The sequence below is a fragment of the Coenobita brevimanus genome, chromosome 93, assembly GCF_032717465.1.
Source record: "Coenobita brevimanus isolate Jiangsu-jjx chromosome 93, ASM3271746v2, whole genome shotgun sequence".
NCBI lineage: Eukaryota > Metazoa > Arthropoda > Malacostraca > Decapoda > Coenobitidae > Coenobita > Coenobita brevimanus.
Window position 1 is genome coordinate 39,286,924 of NC_137046.1, and position 8,466 is coordinate 39,295,389.

An 8,466-nucleotide genomic window follows, 5' to 3' on the forward strand; every position below is an offset into this window, starting at 1 on the left:
CTTTCGACCTTGGTTTGGGCAGTGTTTGATTAGGTGAGTTAGGGTAAGTTTTGGTAGAAATGATGGAGAGGGATAGGTTAGGTTTTGGTAGGACTGGATGAGGTGGGGTAGGGTAGGTTTTGGTAGAGCTGGATTAGATGGGGTAGGGTTGGGCTTGGTAGATCAGTAGAGTCTAAAGGAAATTCAAATCCTTAGTCTGTTCTCTGTCCCCATTCGTCCACCTCCTATCTCAAAATCTTTCACCGCCCAACGTGGGGCTCGAACCCACGACCCCGAGATTAAGAGTCTCGTGCTCTACCGACTGAGCTAGCCGGGCTTGGTTGCTCAAGTTCAGCACAGTAAGTAATGTTAGAGTTTGCTAGGCTTGAGAGAGATGGGATAAGGTAGATTTTGTTACAGGTGGATGAGGTGGAATAAAGTACATTTTGGTTGTGTTGGATGGCGAAGGATAGGGTAGATTTTGGTGGGGTTGGATGAGGTAAGATAGGGTAGATTTTAGTGGGGTTGGGTGATGTGTGATAGGGTAGATTTTGGTAGGGTAAGGAGCTGGAGTTGAGTGGGCTATGCTGAAGTTAGGAAGGCTGTGGTTGGAGATGGATAGACAAAGTTCTGATAATGCGAACTTAGATAGGCTGTGGTAGGGTTGGATGGGATAAGGTAGGGTAAGTTTTGTCTAGGTGAAGGAAGGACTAATGAAGAGTTAGCACCACATGACTATATGGCATTGTTGGAGTAGAGGGAAGTAAAGGCCGGAAGAGAGGTAGGTCCTATATAGAAGAGGAAGACAGTAAGGAAAGAAAGACTGGAGACTAAATGGCTCCTTTAGTCGCCTCTTACGACAAGCAGGGATACTGAAGATAGTCACAAAATTAGAATCACACCAACAGTAACACCTACAGCCAAGTTGCAACCACACCCACACCGACACCCACACTAACCACACTCACACTAATCACACCCACATTATCACACCCACACCTACCACACCCACACTAACCACACCCACACCTACCAAACCCACACTACCCACACCCACACTACCCGCACCCACACTAACCACACTCACACTGAAACCACATCCACAGCCACATCCACAGGCACACAGATAGCCACACCAACACCCACACTGTAACCACATCCACAGTCACACCTGTATCCACACTTTAACCACACCCACAGCCACACCTATACCCACATTATATCTACTTCCACAGCCACACTCTAGCCACATGTACAGTCACATTGTAACCACTACCACAGTCACACCGACACCCTAAATTTTACCACACCCACAGCCACACCTACACCCACATTATATCCACCTCCAGAGCCACACTCCAGCCACACCTACACCCTCACTTTTACCACACCAACACCCGCACTTTTACCACACCTACAGCCACACCTCCACCCACATTAAGTCCACCTCTAGAGCCACACTCTAGCCACACCTACACTCACACTGTAACCACACCCACAGCAACACCTACATCTGCACTTTAACCACACCCACAGCCACACCTACACTCACATTATATCCACCTCCAGAGCCACACTCCAGCCACACCTGCACCCTCACTTTTACCACACCCACAGTCACACCTACACCTTCACTTTTACCACACCAACAGCCACACCTACAATTACGCTATAACTAAACCCACCGTCACACCTATTGACTCACTGCAACCATACCTTCAGCCACACCTACACCCACACTGTAATAATCACACCCACAGGCACACTGTAACCACATCCAGCCACACCTTCATCTGTAACCACACCCATAATCACACCCACAGCCACAACTGCATCAACACTGTAACAGTACCCACAACCACAACCACAACTACACTGTTACCACACCCACAGCCACACCTACCCCTACACTGTAATCCCACCCACAGCCACACCTAAACCGCCACTGTAACCACACCGACAGTCACACCTTTAGCCATGGCGCAACCTCAGCCCCAGCCAAAACATCACCAGTAGACTCAACACCTGCCTGTTTAACAACCCAAGGGACCAACAGTACTGGCTGACCTCACTACGAATCATGTGCATTCAATTACACACACACACACACACACACACACACACACACACACACACACACACACACACACACACACACACACACACACACACACACACACACACACACACACACACACACACACACACACACACACAACTGGACCTAATCACACAACACAACATACTTACTAGTCCAGCCCAACAGTGAATGAGATGCTTACATGCACAACATACGTTCATACACAAATCAAAAAATGAATTGCACTGACACAAATAAATTGCATTTACACACACACACACACACACACACACACACACACACACACACACACACACACACACACACACACACACACACACACACACACACACACACACACACACACACACACACACACACACACACACACACACACACAACTGGACCTAATCACACAACACAACATACTTACTAGTCCAGCCCAACAGTGAATGAGATGCTTACATGCACAACATACGTTCATACACAAATCAAAAAATGAATTGCACTGACACAAATAAATTGCATTTACACACACACACACACACACACACACACACACACACACACACACACACACACACACACACACACACACATCTGCACCTTATCACACAACACAGCTTACATAGGCTACTTATTAGTCCAGCCCAACAGTGAACGATATGCATGCATGCACAAGATGCGTTCATACACAAAGCAAAAATAAATTACACACACACACACACACACACACACACACACACACACACACACACACACACACACACACACACACACACACACACACATCCCTTCTCACCTTCTGCTTGCTCTTTCCATTTACCCGTCTCATTTTCTAGACTGCTTTCCTTCCTCACTCATTCTTGTCCTTACTTGCTCTCTTCTCCATATGCTTCTCATGTTTTATTTTTTCTTTCTCACCTTCGGAATATTTCATATCCACTCTATCTATCTGCCATAATCTCTGTCTCTGTCTGTCTGTCCGTCTGTCTGTCTGTCTGTCTGTCTGTCTGTCTGTCTGTCTCTCTCTCTCTCTCTCTCTCTCTCTCTCTTTTGCCGTTGATGTGAGCTTCGGAGGTAGAAGTAATGTATTTGATCAAGAAGGTTTTGTGTGTGTGTGTGTGTGTGTGTGTGTGTGTGTGTGTGTGTCTGTGTGTGTGTGTGTGTGTGTTAAAATAACTCAAGTAGTATTTATCGGATTTAACAAATTTGGTTGAAGGTTGAAAAATTGCCCATTAGGAAACCTATGGTTTTTAAAAACAATAGGTCAAAGATCAAAGTCACAGGGCCAGGTCAAACCTTGACTTAGCAAAAATAATCAGTTTTTATCTAATTTAAGCCAAACTTAGGGGGAGAGGTTGTTGGTAAGGCAAGAATAATGTGATACGGTTTTGAGAAAATTCAAAGGTCATTGTCTCAGGGCAAGGTCAGAGTAGACCTGTGTGTGTGACTGTTAGCAAAATAGCTCCCTCGATTTTTTACCAAACTTGGTGGAAGAACTGAAGGTCAGCCAAGGAATAATAGATTATTTTTTAGAACTATAGGTCAAAGGTTGAGGCTACAGGGCAGGGGCAGCTTTAACACTTATCGATCTGTCCAAACCATGTGGAAGGATCGAGGTTAAGGCAACAAAGATTTTCAGTAAGGAGAACAATTGGACAAAGGTCAAAGTCACTGGGCAAGATCAAATTTTGACCCGTGTGTATCTGTGTGTGAAAAAATAACTTTGACAGTTTTCATCTGTTGTGGAACATAGTTGGTAGATGAGTTAAGGATCACTCAAGAGGTTGACCTATTATTTTTTTTTTTTTTAGAATAACCCATTGCTCAAGGTCACATGACATAGTCATCTTAAGCAGTTTTTACCTGTAGACTAAACTTCGTTAAAAGGTACATGTTAAAACAAGGATAAATAGATTCGGTTTTGAAAGCAATCAATCAAGGGAGAAGTTAAAATTCAAGGTCACTGAGAAAAGTCGACTCAGACATTTCTGATCTCATTTGAACCAAAGTTAGTGGAAGGGTTAATGGTTAGATAAGAATTAAGTAATTGGATTTTAAGAGTTTTCTGTCTGTCAAAATCACAGGGGAAAATCAAATATTAGGTCCTTAGACCAGTTGATAGGCCCGAGCGTTCTACTCAGTGAGTGCTCATTCTTGTCTGTCATTGGTTTTCTGTCACCTCCTACTCATCTTCTCACTTTTCTTCCCCTTCTCCATCCCCCACTGGCATCGACACCCACCTAATCAGCCTCTGTTGGCACCCTCACCCTCGAGATCAAAGTGGATCAGATGGGATCAACTACAGGTCAGAGAAGGAGGTTCATTTCCACTATACTATCACCAGTAAGCATCACCATTGCTACAAGAAACAAAGTTACCATCATTACATCCACTACCGTTTAGACAACTTCCCGTGGCCCCTTCACTCTGACCATGTTTTTTTTCGTTATTTTCTTCCTATCTTCAGAGGATGTTATTAAGGTAAAACTTTTTATAAAAGAGATCTATTTTTAACATTTTCACTTTTCCCAATCTGAATAAAATTATTCGGTAGCTACAAGAATACATGACATTTCAGGGTTGAAAGAGTAAACACTACCAGCTCCTCTACACTCATTCACACCGTTCTCTTCACTGCTACTACTACAACCATTACATGGCATATTCCAACATTATTATTACTTGGGTCCCAAAGCGGCAAGCGTTTAATCTCTACCCACTGCTTACCCAACCTTACCCTTCTTCCCCACCTGATCGACGCAACAATGCACCACCAGCCCTGTCCATCTCGTCCAGTAATCTCTGCCCACTCCGCATTTACTTCCTCCCCCACCACCAATTCCACCCACAACGAACAACAAATATGTTCATGTCTCAGAATTTACTGATATTACATTATTTCAAATACGCCTGGTTACTATTAATAGTTAAAACAAGTTTTATTCTTTACTTTTTCATAAAACCACTTATAATATTTTATAAGTAATTATATTTTCAATTCCAATATAAGGGATATTTTTCTAGTACCGACTTACGTCCGTGTGGGAGTTCGCCTATACGGTTCACCATGCACAGCTTCATGTTTGTGCTAATTTTCATTTTTTTAAAATATATCTGGATATAACGCTGGAGTTCATGGGCTATTTAAGTAAACTTAATCCAATTTGTACTGATATAACTAAACCTGAATGGTCATGAATTCATCTGACTAGGCTTGAGTTAACTCCACATAAAGCCCATTACAAAAGACAGTTTTAAAACAGACCACTGATCGATTAGATTAGGCGGGAAAATAATGGACTATTTCAAAGGCTTTTACATTTCTACGCCGCGATACGAAAACCTGAATGGTCCTGATTTCACCTGACTAGGCTTGACATTACTCGACAAGACAGTTTAAAAACCGATCACTGATCGATTAGATCAGGCAGGAAAATAATGGGCTATTTCGAAGGCTGTCACAGTTTGACGCCGCGATATGCAGTAGGTTAGGTAGCTAATTCAGGAATGGCCTGTTAACGTTATTTACATCACTGATCACCGCTGCTACTAACACCACAGTACCTTGAACATCACCGAGCCCATTTACTAGCGGAAGCTGCTTCTAACCTCTTCACTACCGGAAGTTTAGCAAAAAGTAAAACAAAATCGTCGGAAGGTAGGAAAAATAAAATAGAAGTGGTATCGTCCGCAGCTATTTTATCTGCTTGATAGTGATGTCTTTTTACATCTCATTCTTCCAGTTGTTAGAAATGGTACTGAGCTTATGAGCATGAGTTATAAGTGGAAGGAACCTCGCCATGAAAAGGCAGACAAACTTAAACTACGTAAAATCACGTGGGTATAGCGAGAAAACTGTAGAACAGGCTTTCATTATGTCTGAGTATAGAATCCTTCAGTGTTAATAATGGAACCATTAACCCGCTCGTGGACTGGACCATTTTGTTTCGCTGAAAGAGTTATGTGTTAAGAGCATTATCCCCCTGAACCTGGTAGCGTATTTCATTAGTTATTTCTTGCTGCCTTTAGACGATTTTGTTAACAATGGAGGAACCTGATGTCCTTCACTAAGTTGCATAAAATTATTTGGAGGTAGCAAAACTAAAATAACGATTACATCAACAAAAGTGAAGCATGGCAGGTAGACATACTGATGACACGTGTCTTAATAACGCTTGTACTGAACCTTTCCACAGCACCTTGAACCATTCCGCCCCCGCCCCCACCCCCACCCCAACACCCATCTACCCCTCAACAGGTTCAGGGCAGGTATTCATAAAGGATCTGAGCCGTCTTTTATAATGACGTAGTTTTCATAGACATTAGCAACTATCATGTATCGATTTATTCTGTAGCGTTTTCATGTTATTATTCATCCTAGTTTTCTTGTGAAGTCTTGCTGATTAGGACAAAAAAAACTTTACCATATAACCGGAAACTCTTACACACAACTCAAGTTAAAAAATGCATATGAACCTGGCCCCACATCTCGGCCCCGTCTGACCGGCTCTAATCTCTTCCCCGGTGGTGGCTCCTATATTAAGATAGAACCACGATATATGGTACAAATTATTCTCACGTCACCCGACATCAGGGGTCTCAATGGCCGCTGCTTGCTCGCCCGTCATATGGTGGAGCTGCCGAGGTGGGCGACCTGGGGTAGTGCGGGTGGGTCATGTTGAGATACAGCAGGTTTGGGTAGGATTTGGTCATGCGGTGTAGGGTAGATTTTGGTAGGGATGAACGAAATGGGATAATGTAGGATTTAGTAGATTTTGGTGGGAAAAGGACGAGGGTAGGGTAGGTTATGCTGAAAGTAGGGGGGCGGGGGGAGTCAGATTGATTAGGGTTGGCTTCGATGATGTTGGTGTTGTGTGAGGTGAAATGAGACAGTTTTGACAGGGTTTGATAAGGTAGGTTAGGGTAAGTTTTAGTAGGAATGATGGAATGGGAGAGATTAGGTTTTAGTAGGACTGGATGAGGTGGAGTAGGGTAGGTTTTGGTAGAGTTGGATTAAGTGCGGTAGGGTAGGGCTTGGTAGATCAGTAGAGTCTAAAGGAAATTCAAACGCTTATTCTGTTCTCTGTCCCCATTCGTCCACCTCCTACCTCAAAATCTTTCACCGCCCAACGTGGGGCTCGAACCCACGACCCCGAGATTAAGAGTCTCGTGCTCTACCGACTGAGCTAGCCGGGCTTGGTTCAGTTAAGCGCGTGAACACAGCACAGTAAGTAATGTTAGAGTTTGGTAGGGTTGGAGGAGGTGGGATAAGGTAGATTTTGATAGAGTTGGATGAGGTAAGATAGGGTAGATTTTGTTAGAGTTGGATGAGGCGGGATAAGGTACATTTTGGTTGTGCTGGATGGCAAGGGATAGGGTAGATTTTGTCAGGGTTGGATGAGGTGGGATTGGGTACGTTTTGGTAAGGTTGGATGAGGTGGGATAAGGTAGTTTATGGTAGGGTTGGATGGGGTGGGATAAGGTAGATTTTGGTAGGGTTGGATGAGGTGGGATAAAGTATTTCATGGCAGGGTTGGATGAGGTGGAACAGGGTAGATTTTGGTAGGGTAAGGAGTTGAAGTTGAGTAGGCTATCCTGGTTAGGAAGGCTGTGGTTGGAAATGGTTCTGATAATGCGAACTTGGATAGGCTGTGGTGGGGTTGGATGGGATAAGGTGGGGTAAGTTTTGTCTGGGTGAAGGAAGGAATAATGAAGAGTTAGCACCATATGACCATATGGCACTGCAGGAGTAGAGGAAAGTAAAGGCCGGAAGAGAGGTAGGCCTGACGGCAGAAGAGAAGTAGACAGTAAGGATAGGAAGACTGGAGACAAAAAGGCCCCCTTTAGTCACCTCTTATGACAGGCAGGGATATTTAACATAGTCCCAAAATAAAAAATAAGAAAGAAAGAAAAAGAAAAAAAAGCCAAAATCTGCAGTTCATGAAAAAGTTTTGTTGGTGTTCCGGTGACGCTAGCGAGGTTGATCACTGTCTGGCTGCAGAGATGGGGTGTGGCGTTGAGTAGGGAGGCTACACTGTGCTTCCAGAGGACGGGCTTCCTCTCCCGGCTACTGGCTAAGGTGGTGGCGTGGGAGGAGATATGCACCCCGCCCTCCTCCTTCCCGCTCGAGCAGTTGAGACATGTGTCCTGCCTCCTAACGATGGACAAAAGACCTGGAGCAGCAAAATTTGCGTTGCATGCTTGTGTTACTACACATCATGACAGTGCTGTGGCACATGTACCTGCTGTACGTCTGGTGGACACACTGGGCCAGCACCCTCCTGACCAGGGGACCACCTCTGATGGGGGGACAACCTCTGACGGGGGGAACCCCTCTGAGGGGGGGAAAGCATCTGACGGTGAGAAGGGGAGCTCCCTTAGCAGCTGGAAGCGTATGTATA

The 8,466-nt window shown here is 44.4% G+C and overlaps 2 non-coding genes across 2 annotated transcripts; both read right to left on the reverse strand.

The window, feature by feature from the left end:
• Window positions 1–243: 243 nt before the first annotated feature.
• TRNAK-CUU (transfer RNA lysine (anticodon CUU)) lies at window positions 244–316 on the reverse strand. The gene has a single exon. It is a non-coding gene; the product is annotated as a tRNA-Lys (tRNA).
• Window positions 317–7,188: 6,872 nt separating this feature from the next.
• Window positions 7,189–7,261, reverse strand: TRNAK-CUU (transfer RNA lysine (anticodon CUU)). Its single transcript has one exon. It is a non-coding gene; the product is annotated as a tRNA-Lys (tRNA).
• Window positions 7,262–8,466: the final 1,205 nt, after the last annotated feature.